Source organism: Mustela nivalis (assembly GCF_964662115.1).
Source record: "Mustela nivalis genome assembly, chromosome: 1".
Taxonomy (NCBI): domain Eukaryota; kingdom Metazoa; phylum Chordata; class Mammalia; order Carnivora; family Mustelidae; genus Mustela; species Mustela nivalis.
Window position 1 is genome coordinate 105,996,125 of NC_139020.1, and position 12,211 is coordinate 106,008,335.

Here is a 12,211-nt window from a genome sequence, read left to right on the forward strand (position 1 = left end):
TGAAGCCGAGGAGGCTTTCTTGGCCTTAACAAAAGTTATAGTGTAAAGGCATCATGGGTGTGTATGGAGGGTTCGGAACCACAGGCTCAGGGCATGAGGCCTGGCCCATGTGGCTTTGGAAAAACCTTAGCTTCCTCATCTTTTTTTTTTTTTTAAGATTTTATTTATTTATTTGTCGGAGAGAGAGAGAGCACAGGCAGACAGAATGGCAGGCAGAGTGTCAGGCAGAGTCAGAGGGAGAAGCAGGCTCCCTGCCGAGCAAGGAGCCCAATGTGGGACTCGATCCTAGTACACTGGGATCATGACCTGAGCTGAAGGCAGCTGCTTAACCAACTGAGCCACCCAGGCGTCCCTAGCTTCCTCATCTTTAACTACCCTCCCCTAGCTGTGCTGAAGAGCAAACAAGGCCGTGTTTCCGAAGGGACTTGGGGATCAGTAAAGCACCACCCCAGCAGCAGTGACTGGCCCTCACGGGAGGTGGGAGTTGATCTCCGTGAGAGCCATCAGGCTGCCAAGGAAAGCCAACGCAGAGCCTGGAGCCTGGAGCGCAGGGTGTGTCTCTGCCCACTTCTGGGGCACCGCACTCTGCTCAGTTCTGGCAATCCCATTTTAAGAGGGACCTTGGCAACCTGTTGTTGTTCCAGAGAAAGTCGTAAGAATAGCTTAGGGCCTGAGCGTCATGACATATAATGGGTGATTTAAAGATTCAGGGGATGTTTGGTCTGGAGGGGGAAAAAAAAAGAGGACAGGATTGCTGTTCTGAGATAAATGCGCGCTGTCCTGCTGCAGGGGTACGGTGTACTGTGGGTTGCTAGGGGCCAAGCCGGGGCCCAGGGCTTGGGAGTCCATGGGAGGCAGACTTGGGTGTAATAGGAGCCTACCTAAGGCTCAGAGATCTTCTGGAGGGGCTCCCTGGAAAGGAGGTAGGCTGCCCACCCAGGGTAGTCTAGAGGCAGAGGTGGCCGTGCACAGGACAGGGGCCATAGAGCTGAGACCCGCTCTGGCTGAGAGGTCAGACTCGGTTCTCTCTGCGAGCCCTCCAGTCCGAGACCACCATTTCTCCTTCGAATCTCTCCTGTTTTTCTTTCTGCACTTCCTTACCACGTTGACTCTCTTTGACTTTCTGCTCCCTCTGTGAATGGCTTGAAGATTTTAGATTCAGAAATAGTTCGGTAATAATTGATAGTCTGGTTTAATGGAAAGTAGGAGGGAAGAACATCTAAAAACAAAGGCAGTTTTGTTACATTTAAAGGCATACAGTAACCTGTTAGGTGGGGGAAGGAGCAGGAACACGGTCACATGTGTTAGAAAATCTTGTAAAGGCTAAGGCAAATGGCTTATTTTTCACTATTGTTTAAAATGCAAACACAACTGCTAAGGGCCTTTGTTCCTGAATGGACCAGAATTTTCCTTGTTTACCCAATTCTTTTCCTAGCTATGGAGACTGGTGAGTGTTACAGCGGGGCGGGTGAGACCGTAGCTGAATGTCCCCAGTTGAGTGGCCCTGGAGCTATTTCCAGAATTTCGTCCTGTCCCCAGTAGCAATGATGCCTCCACCTCACAGCGCCCCACCTCAAACATCCCCACCGTTATTTCAGAAACCTCCACCTAGACTCCAGGGCACAAAATAGAATTCGGCAGATCCAGGTAGAAAGGGGAGGGAGTGGGTAGGAGTGAGTAACATTTTGGTGAGGTTCCCTGAGGCCAGAGTCTTTGCCCAGCCCTGAGGATGACAGCAGGGACCCAGAGAAGACAGACTTCAGGACCTGAGTTCTGGGTCTTTTGGAACACTGTTGGCCACTTGTGGCAGGAAGAACCTGGAGAGGCAAGCCAATGGCTCTTTGGCTCCTGAGACTGGCCAGTCAGGCCAGGCTGGCCAGGGCAATGGGGGTTGCAAAGGCAGCGGAGGCCGATGACCAGCCGCTGGGCAACCACGGCCTCCTCCTCCGGAGGCTGCCGCACCATTGTAGGCCCCTATCCTGTAGGCTGCCAGGTTGAGACCCTGCCGCCTTGCCTAACCCCGCCTGGGTGTGACTTGGAACCCTTGGCTGGAGACGGCTCAACCTAGAGCTGAGCTGATGGACCTGTTGTTGGCATCTTTGTTCTGGGGTGAGGGGTCAACCCACTCTGATGTGCAGTCCACAGCCTCACTTCTTCCCACATCTGTCTCCTCTCCGGGTCTCTCCTGTCTCACGGCGTTCTTCTGCAGGCTCTGGTTTCTGAGCTCTCCTGAAATGCTGGCTTGGCTCAGTCCTCTCAGACAGGTCCTGCCCTCCCCGCTGGTTGCGGCACGGTGAGTGTGAGGGTCTATAGACCGACCCAGATTTGAGGGTCCTACTCTCAGAGCCCAGGATTCAGGAGGTCTGAAAGGGCCGCAGATCCAGACCTCAGGTGTTTCTGATGTTAGCAGTCCCTGCCCCCCGCACCCCTTGGAGAAATACTGGTTTAGAGCAAAGAGTGAGAATTTTGGGATTTGAGAGAAGAACTGGGTTACTTATTATGTTACTTGTTGAGCAAGTTAATGACCCTTTCTGAGCCTTGGTTTCCTAATCTGTAAAATGGCTCATTACTTCATAGGGGAGTTTTCACATATCAATGAAATGAAGACTTTGAAATGTCTAATAAAGGCTTATTTAATAGGATTTTCAGCTTCCTCTCCCCATCCTGCAATACCAGGAAAGGGGCAACAAAAATTTTCCCTTCTTCCCAGTTCTGGCCTATCAGTGGAACCCCTGGCAGTGGGCACCAGTGAAATGCCACGGAACAGTGTAGAGGAGCCTGCTTGTCTCCAGCGCCCTGTGGCTGATCAGCCGATCCCGATTTCTCAAGCAATGGCTTGAAAAGAAACCACCAGGAGGTCAGGGGTCAGCTGTCCGCTGTCATGTTTATTTGTAGTAAACTGCAGAGGGAAGACACACATACACACAGTACATTACAGAAGAAGTCCACGGCACTCTGGCAGGCGGACAGGCAGGCTCGAGCAGGCAACCACCGCGACAGAGAAGCATATCTACAGGCGGAGGAGGAGGCAGTGGAGATGGACGAGTAAGGAACAAAGATTCTGGACCCTGGCACTGTGCCAGCCAGTCACTGCCTCCGTCTTGGCAGGTGAGTCTGCGTTTATGGGCCGCAGGTGAGGTGTGTTAGGACCTTTAGCTTCAACCTAAGCCCAGGGTGACCCCCAAACACTGAGGTCTAGCTAAATTCTCTAAAAGGAAATGGTGCTTTTCCATGGGTGGGAATGGAGTCTCTCTGAACACATGGGCAATGAGAAAGGGTAAAATAGGTTTGAGCCACAGAAGGGGAAATGTTTACATGTCAGGGATTAAGTATGTGTGTTTGTATATGTCTGTGTGCGTGTGTGTAAACGTGGAGGGCTTCTCAAAGAGTTTCTTTGTAAGGTTCTTTTTTTTTTTTTTTTTTTCATGTTGGTCCCCCAAATCAGCTGGATTTCTGAGCATGATCAATCCTTAAGAGGGAAGGGAAGATTCTTTAAAGGGCTAAGGGTAGCCCTCCAGAAGGGCTGGGGGAAGCCTTGGGCCTGGTGGAAGACCCAGAAGAACAAGGACCATGCCCCCTCTCCCATGGCCGCAGCGTTTACTCCAGGTAAAGGCAAGATCGTTGAAAAGGGAAAGTCTTTAGAGGCCCCTTGTTTGATAGATGGAGAAAGAGAGGTCCCAGAAGGACATGTCCAAGGCCACGTGGCTGAAACAGCGCTGTGGCCCACTCCCCATGTTGCTCTTGTTTCCCAGGCAGGGTTTCATCTCTCGGATCATCCTGGCACATAGGATGGCTCCTTCCACAGCCGCCTCTATGGAACAGTGGCCAGACTTTTCCCACATAGAAAGGTCTAACTTGTTTCCTGCAGAGAGAGAAAAGCATCTGTCAGAACCCCTCTAGTAGTGGCTCCTTTGGGACTATGCTTACTGGCTAACAATAACACTTGCCCAGAGATACCTACCAGGAGTGGAGACTGATAGTACAAGAGGCACAAAAGGTTACTTGTTCCCATTCTGTGGAAGAGGGCAGCTGTGCTAGAAGCTGGGTCAGCAACTTGCCGTTAGACCCTCTTCTCTTTAGTTGGATCTCCTGCCTCTTGCCATCTGAAGAAAGGAAGAAAGAAAATTCTGTAGGTTTTACAATCTGCCTCCTTGCCTGGTGACCTACTCTCTAGGCACACTGCCTCCATCAAGAGTGTGAGCCATCTCGGCAGGTTCACACAGATCCAAAAGGGCTATCAGGCCCTGTCCAAGGGTAGACCTGGCTTGCCTCCTTCCCAGAGGCTGGGAAAAATGACTCTGGAGAGGAATTCTGTATATGGTCACATTGGAACCAAGGTTGAATGACGCCCGTCTACAATCAACAGACCACAGACTTTGTACTCCACAAAGCGTGCAAGGCTGAACTCGAGGACATCGAAGGGAGAGCCTTTCCAGCAACAGGGGGTTGATTCCCGAACTTTCTGCTCAGTGGACTTTTTGTGTTAACTGAGATAGTTGATCCAAAATGGCGACTCCAGTAGGATTACGCTTGTGGGTTATTGCTTAGTCTGTTTTTGTTGATTTCAGAGAAGTCACACCCACCTCTCTGCCCTGGCCTCCGGTCCTCCCTTTGTTCCTGATTCTGTTGTTTTCATAATGAAGCTAATACTCTCTGGTCTGGGATATTCAGCTATGTTGCTTTCATTAAACTTCCCAATGGTTCTATATCCAAAAAGGTGCTCTATGCCTGAGATGTGACTCAAAAGGGAAAAAGAAAAAGAAGAGTAGTACCGAACAGAGGGGTTTCAGTTAGACATTGGAGATCATTTCTGGATGGGAGAAGCTGTGAGACACTCAAATTACATCCTGAAATCAAGCTCTGGACTATGTTCTCTGATCTTCCCTGGGCTTTTTCAGCACAGCCTTGCCTGGAGATAACAAAGTGGGCAAGTGTCCCCTTAAGATCCCTGTGATCCTCTGATTTTATGTATGAAAACTCTAAAAATAGTATCATAGGAGAAAAGGGAAGAGAAACATCACAAGAATAAAAGAAGAAAAGGTGGAAGAAGTAGGCATTGGGGGTGGATGGAAGTTGGGAAAAGCAGAACGCAATGGGAAATGGTGGAGAAAAAGCAAGAGAACTGCGTTGAAACAGGTTAAAGACCCTTCTAGTGCCTGGCAAATAGACATTGGTTAATAACACAATATTTATTGATGGATAAATGAACAAATGTATGAACCACCCTCTCCGGCCCCATCTCACAGGTGGGAAAGCTGAGACATAATCTGACACTTGCCCATGTCCCTACCACTCCTTGGTGCCAGGCAGGAAATGGCGCTGGCCCCAGGAGAGGAGCAGAGGAAGAAGAGGTCCTATCCCTACTTGCCTGTGGGTACACCCTGGGTCATGGCCTGTGAGGCTCAAGGAGGAGAATGAGGAGCTCCGGGCTGAGTTTCTCTGTCTTGTCTGGCACTGCCCTGAGCGGCCCAGGCCTGGAGTGACTGGGGGCAGAAGGGAGCCCATCACTGCCAAGGGCACCCACTCCTCCCCCTCCTTTTCTTCCTTCAGTGGCAGGAGAAGAGCCAAGTTCCTTCTCCTCTTGGGAGCTATGTAAAACATTCCGTGACTTTGGACTTTGGTTTCATGGCCTTCCCTTTCTCTCTCTCTCTACCCCTTCTCTTTGAGTTTCCACAGTGCACTTCCCCCAAATTCCCCCAAAGTTTCTTTCCTCCCTCAAGACAACGGCATCTGGGAGAGGAAGGGAGTTGTCACCAAGTCATTGGGAGGCAGGATCAATTTCCTGCGATGGGAACACTTGAAAGACCTCCATAAATGTTCTGTTTCTTCCTCTGGAGGAAGAGGAGGATTTCCATCTTATTTTGTCTCTCTCTGCCCTAGACCTTGCTCGCAAACATCTCAGAAGGGACATCAGAGAGGGAGTCCTCTGAGATGTCAAGGCAGCTTTGGCCCTTACAGCTCTCACTGCTCCTCCAGGGTGAATGAAGGCGTATAGGCTCCTCAGAGACAGAAGCTGAGAGAAGGGATAGAGCCAGTGTGAAGGGGCTTGACACATGCCGGTGGATTCCGTCCTTTAAATACTATTTCTGCCCCTTGGGAAAACTCCACCAATTTGAATCACTGGGATTTGGGAGGGAACACTGTGCTTCCTTCTCCCTGCTACAAAACCACTACTGAACAGGAGTACAAATCAGCCTCTCTGTTCTGAGGAGATAGAGAAGAGAAAAATCACATTGCCTAGACAAGGCAAATGCGAGCATGCTCCTGCGGAAGGCCTGCCAAGAGCTCTTATATAAGCTCCAATGAGCTCATGTGTTTTCTCACCCATCAGCGGATCTTGGGCTTGGGCTTCGGGGCCCGGGGTGAGGCTGGAGGAGGGAGCTCAGGAGAGACTGTGTGCTTCCAAAGAGGGGGCGCTCTGGGAAGAAAACACGTTCCTACTCTCTGGAGGGTGGAAAGGATTTTCTTCGCCGAGTCAGTCAACAGAGACTTGCCTTCCTTATGGCAGCAATGTCATGGAGAAAGAAGGTGGTGCTTGTTCTTATGAACCCCATGGTGTGGGGAAGGGGGTACTGGGGTGGGGTGCTTCATGAGTCAAGAGGTAAATGTGCCCTGAGGGTATGGATAAGGAAGCTTTTCCATCGGATGGGTGGAAAGCCAAATGCGTGCTCAGTTAGGTCCACCAGCCACAGACTGGGTATCAGGCCTTGGTCTCCAGTTGTTGAGGCCACCTAGGCTGTTTTGAATAGGAAACGAATTTCATTTATTGACAGAGACAGGCTGAACATTCTGGAACCTGCTGTCACTCATTCTGCCTGCTTCTCTTTTGTTCGGCAGAGTCACTGAGCCAGCAGACCTTTGCGAGCAAACTACCCAACCACCTTGCCCGCCATCTTGTCTACAACATCTGCAATTCGCCTGCCCTGACCCCAACAACAAAGCACAGAGCAAGTGTGCCTACTGAAGATGATATCTTACCCCGCCTAAGTGAGCCAGCGCTTCTCAACCAAGCTTCCCAGACGTTCTCCTGGGAGTTGATGTACTTCCCGTTCAGTTATGCCCCAGTGGAGGGGGAGGACCTGTCTGTGCATCTCAGCAGCTTACCACCACCTGCCACCCTGCTGGGTCTAGTGCCTTGCTCATCACATGGTGGGGGCAAAAACCACAATGGTCTTTTCTATGATTAAAGGAATCTGCTGATAGGATGTTTTACTGTTTTACCTGTGCCCAGTCATTCTGTCATTACCAACGTTTTAAACAATTTTTCTTTCAAAAATAAGAACATGCAGTGTTCATGTAAATTTCTACCTCCACACAAGTGCTTTGTGTTTTCTCTCTGGCATCATTATTGTGTATAAGACTTCCCCACTTCCCCACTTTGTGTCTTTTGAGAATTTAGTTAATGTGCGGTTGCCTTTCCTCTCTCTGTATCAATCAGGAATGTTCTAAATACAGCTAAGACCTTCCTTGGGTTCCACCCAAAACTTACTCCTCATTAATTGTTAGAGTGATGTCCTGATTAACTTCTATTTGGGACTGAGAAATGACTGAGCTTATGAGAGCTCCCACACATCTTCTGACAGCAGTGCCTTTCCCACATAAGGAAGGATCCCCTATAATGATATATGTGTAAGTATTTTGGTGTGAGATGTCATGACATCTGTAATTTACTTTAAAATACTTCAGTAAAAAAAAAAATGAAACAAATATGGGAAGATGGTAACGACTGCTGAATCTGAGTGACAGGTATATATGTTCTCATTATACTCCTGGCTCTGCTTTTCTGTATGTTTGAAAATTTCCGTAATAAAAAGAGATTATTCCCAGATATTCTAATTCAAGGAAGTGTATTTAACCTGGATGACCATGGTGGGAAGCTTTAAGAGGCTGACAGGAAGAGGGAGGGAGGTGGGATTACTTTATCCTTTTTATCATTTTTTAATCATTATCATTTTTTATCATTTTATATTTATCCTTTTTTATCATTACTGACATGCCTGGTGGTAACAGAGTATGATAATAGAAAACCTCAAACAGCAATTTAATAATATCCCCTTTTATTCATCCCTTCCATGGACATTCGTTGCTCTGAGTTAAAAGATCTAGTTAGTTCTCAGTTCTTTTACCTCAAGGACTCAGGGAAAGAGGAAATATTTACCAAGAAATTTTTTCTTTTCTTGAAGATCATGCCATTTTCTGGTAACCAATTGGTACCAGTTTTCTTAAAAACTAAAAAAGACCAAAAAAATAAAAAGTTCATTAATTATTTTGAAACTACTAATGTTTAATCCCTCAACAGAAAATGCTCACTTTCTGGAGTCTTTTTATGGATTGCCATTTACATTGCGAAGTTTAGAAATTAATTTCCTTTTGTCTTGTCTAAGGAAAAAAAATATTTCATTACCCCTCAACTTATATAATTCTTGTTAAGTTTCCATTTTTAAAAGGATTTTTGGGGGGTGTTTTGTTAAGGAAAAAGTTCAAAAAAATTTTTTGCATCATTCTAGAAGCAGTCTCTTTACCCCAAATTATGATTTACCCAACAGATTTTTAAAAGGATGTTTTGGAACTCTGTTCCACCTTTATGTATCAGTTACTGAATTCGGATGTTTGACTTCCTGACCTCATTTCACTTTCTCCTGGTCCTTAATATGGTCTCTGTGTCCTTTAAGGTGATCTTTCCTACTATGTGAACACCCTGATCTGGTGAGTTCTTTACCAGCTGCCATTGTTGACTGTCTGCCGTCTGAGCAAGGTCCTAGGACCAGGCCCAGCTGGCGCCTTGGAGAGAGGGCCTAAGAAGAAACGAGGGTAAGGTGCGCATGCACCTTCCACAGCCCTGATCCGCTCCTCCTCCATGGGCCTCTGCGGCTGTTTCCCACTCCAGCTTTGTGGACTCGGGTTTCCAGTTTGACACGGAAATCAGTGAGTTGTGCACATGGGCTTGGTTTGGGGTAGTTAATCCCTATCCCGGTGCTTGGAGCTCTGAGGAATCAGCAGTGGTCCTGCAGGCACAGGCCTGGCTTTGAAGAGGAATACTGACAGATTTGCCATGGGGAGATTTGCTCTGTTCCTCAGTTTCCTCGTCTGTTAAGTAGGGAACCATAGGCCACCAACTTCATTAGAGTGCCTGTGATATTTAACAGTGGTCATCAAAGTAATAGGTTTGGGACCACACAATAAATGACAGTTATTTACTAGCAATTTCATTAATGCCTGGACATGTCCATCTTCCAATTAACTCAACTTTAAGCTGCCTTAAGAAAAAAAAAAAAAAAAGATCTGTCGGTCCTTTCTTTCATTTTTGAACTATAGTGCTCAGTTCCCTTGCCCAAATAAATCTAAAAAATAAAATAAAATAAAAAACCGTTCTCCAGTTGTCTTTTCATCTCTTGAATCTGTACCTTATTATGCCGATCTCTTACTGTGTTGTAACTACACTTTTGCTGCCTTTTTAGTCTTTGTCCATTCTGACCCGATGGCTAAGAAGTAGATTGCAAATATTTCTATCTTTCTGTCCAAGTTGAATTTCATTTTTTTCTGAATCATGCAACTGCCCTCCATGTGACCTAGAAAGCCCTTTGATGATCCATATTTAGCTGTGTCCATCACTCAACAGATGTCTGGGTAGTTAGAGGCCCCCATGAGCTCCCTCTACATCCTGTGGTTTCAAGTTCCCGAGTTGTTAGTTAAAAAGCTTTCATCGCCTCTACCTCCCCTTCCCCTACCCATTCCAGGATAGAGGGGCAGATACCCAGTTTAGCTATTCATTCATTTAAGAAATATTTACTCATTACCTACTACATGCTTGGTACTGGGTTATATGTTCTCTTCTTTGCTTCCAACTTGCGTTTTCCTCATTTGGAGCATTTAGAGTTGTCCTCATATTTTCTGATTATTTCTCTAGAATCTGTGCTGAGCATCCAATCATATGGTCTCTCTTAGCTGCAGGGCTTCCTGGTCCTTGGGAGACTTGAGGGCTTCCCTGCAAACTCTGGTGGCTTGCTGTAATGCACCTGTCACTGCAGCCACAGATCTCAGGATACGTGGGCTCCATTTAAGGGAGCTGAGCGAGCCGATGAGGCCGCAGGGCTCAGCTTGCCATTCTGCACCACAGGCATGAAGAATGAAGTGGTGGCCAGTGTGGATGCCCAGCAGGTTAAGCCGTTAATTTCCCAAACCCCTTGGTTCTCTGTGTCCCTGGTTTCCCACAGAGATCCCCATGAGGAAAGAGGCCTGTCTGCTTTTTGAGCTCTCTGGATCTTCCCATTAGATAGCTTCTCTTGGCATCTGAAAGGCAGCCTGCCATTCTGTTCTCCTGCGGAATACAGATGGCCCAGCCCACGCCTATCACTAATGAGGAGCACATGCAGAGCCTTCTTGCTGGAGGCTCCCTTCAACAACACCAGCCCTCCTTCCCTGTGTAGGCCAGTCACCGTTGACCATGGCATTTATGTCTGAGAAGGCTGCTTGCTGCTCTCCCACCCACGGAACTGAACAGAAAATCTATTAGGGAGCCCTGGGAGACGTTCCCATTCCACTAGAATTTGAAACATTGAAGATTAAGTTTTTGCTGCCAATCTGATTGCAAAGTTGAGGTTTGGGGTTCCAGCTGTCCATGGAGGCTGTTGAGTTTAAATATGAACAAGCACTGGAAGTTCTTTAGAAGGAACGTGGTTAGATGGCTATACAGAGGTAGACCTGATAGATCAATTTGCTAGCGCCATGTAACCTCACCCAGAATGATAGTAGGGTTGGGAACGGACAAGAATGTTAAAAGCACTGAAGTATAGTAGTAAAAGCATTCATTTTTGGTGAGACAAATCCATGTCAAGTCTTAGCTGTTACTACTTACTATCTTTTTGACCTTGGACAAGGTACTTCACCTTTCAATGCACTAATTCCTTTATCTGTGAAATAAGTACAATGCCCATATCATAGGCTGTTCTGAGGATTAAATGGGACAGCACATGAAAAGACCTAAAAGACCTTGACATGGTGCCTTGTATCCAGTAAGCAATAAATGGGAATTCCCTTTCCTGTATCCTTTTCCTGTTTTCTCTCTGTAGCACAAAGTTGAAAGACATACTCCAGCATGATGGGACATCAAGGTGAGCTACAAACAATGGCTCCATGTGAAATTCTATACAATTCTGCTCTCTTGTTTTATCTAAAACTTGACTGTTATTTGAGATGTAGGATGGTTTCTTTTTCCTTGTTATTGCAAACCAGATGCAGGTCTGATATTTGTGACTAGAAGAGTTCCACACTGACAATATGGACCCCAATAGAAAGGCAGGACCTTTTTTTGTCTAAATACTCAACCTCATTCCTTTAACTCTCTAAGCTATTGAGGGGACATCACCACCACTAGCTGTCTGTGGAGGATGTCAATGATTCTAGTCAACCCTGCCATGTATTAGGTGTGGATTATCTGGTTAGTACCCACTGATCCAGAAATGTCTCTGGGAGTCATTTTCATTCTTTCAGAAAACAGGGGATACTGAGGTAACCCTTTCAAAAGGAAGTAACAGATATTGATTTAACATTATTGCTGACAAAAACAGTTTCAATAGCTTGTTGAACAAGGTAGATTGATCATTGCTTGTTCCCCACCCAACAAGGTCAAGACCCTTTCTGTAAGAGCGAGTAAACTGTTCACTCCCCTGGAAGGCAACCCCTTCCCTATTTGGCCAGTTCAAAAAGCAGGCATTACATTGAATTCAAATCAACCTCTCTAGAACTGTGCTGTTTAGACCTGGTTCTGTTCTTTGGAGCTACACAGATGAAGTCTGACCTCCGGCAGCTATGATGTGTCCCCAATCCCTCCTTTCCCACCCACTAACCCCCAGGGGGCAAAGAGTTCAGATCCTTAATTATTGCTTTAAGGCATGTAGAGGGGAAAAATAAAAATATTTCAACAGTCAATTAGAAGAAACTAAAGAGTGTCTTAAGACTGGAGACTCCTTGTCCTAGAGAAGTTCTTTTTGGAACATTATTGCTAAGGATGGTTACTTGTGTGTCCCTGTCTTTACTGAGAACAAAAAGAAGAAGTGGTGGGCATAAAGTAGTATTTCTATTCTATAGATGTTGGAAAACAAATAAAGGACCCTATAATTCTTTACTGTGAATTCTTAGAGTTGAGCCTTTCTATGTCTCTCCTAGAAAGGGAGCTAGTACTTGATCAAATAGCTCTGTTTTCATGGAACAT

General features: G+C 46.6%; 1 protein-coding gene across 5 annotated transcripts in view; it reads right to left on the bottom strand.

Annotated features, from left to right (window-relative positions):
- Window positions 1-2,865: 2,865 nt before the first annotated feature.
- DGKG (diacylglycerol kinase gamma) overlaps window positions 2,866-12,211 on the bottom strand; it is a 212,282-nt gene continuing 202,936 nt past the window's right edge. For 4 of the 5 annotated variants that reach the window (XM_082693811.1, XM_082693807.1, XM_082693808.1 and 1 more), the window contains 2 exons: window positions 3,962-4,103; window positions 2,866-3,862 (listed from right to left, as the gene is read on the bottom strand). The gene's annotated coding sequence lies outside the window, so the exon portion shown is untranslated. Of the gene's footprint in view, window positions 3,863-3,961; window positions 4,104-8,158; window positions 8,230-12,211 lie in introns of all 5 variants that reach the window. The other variant, XM_082693809.1, reaches the window with a different exon arrangement.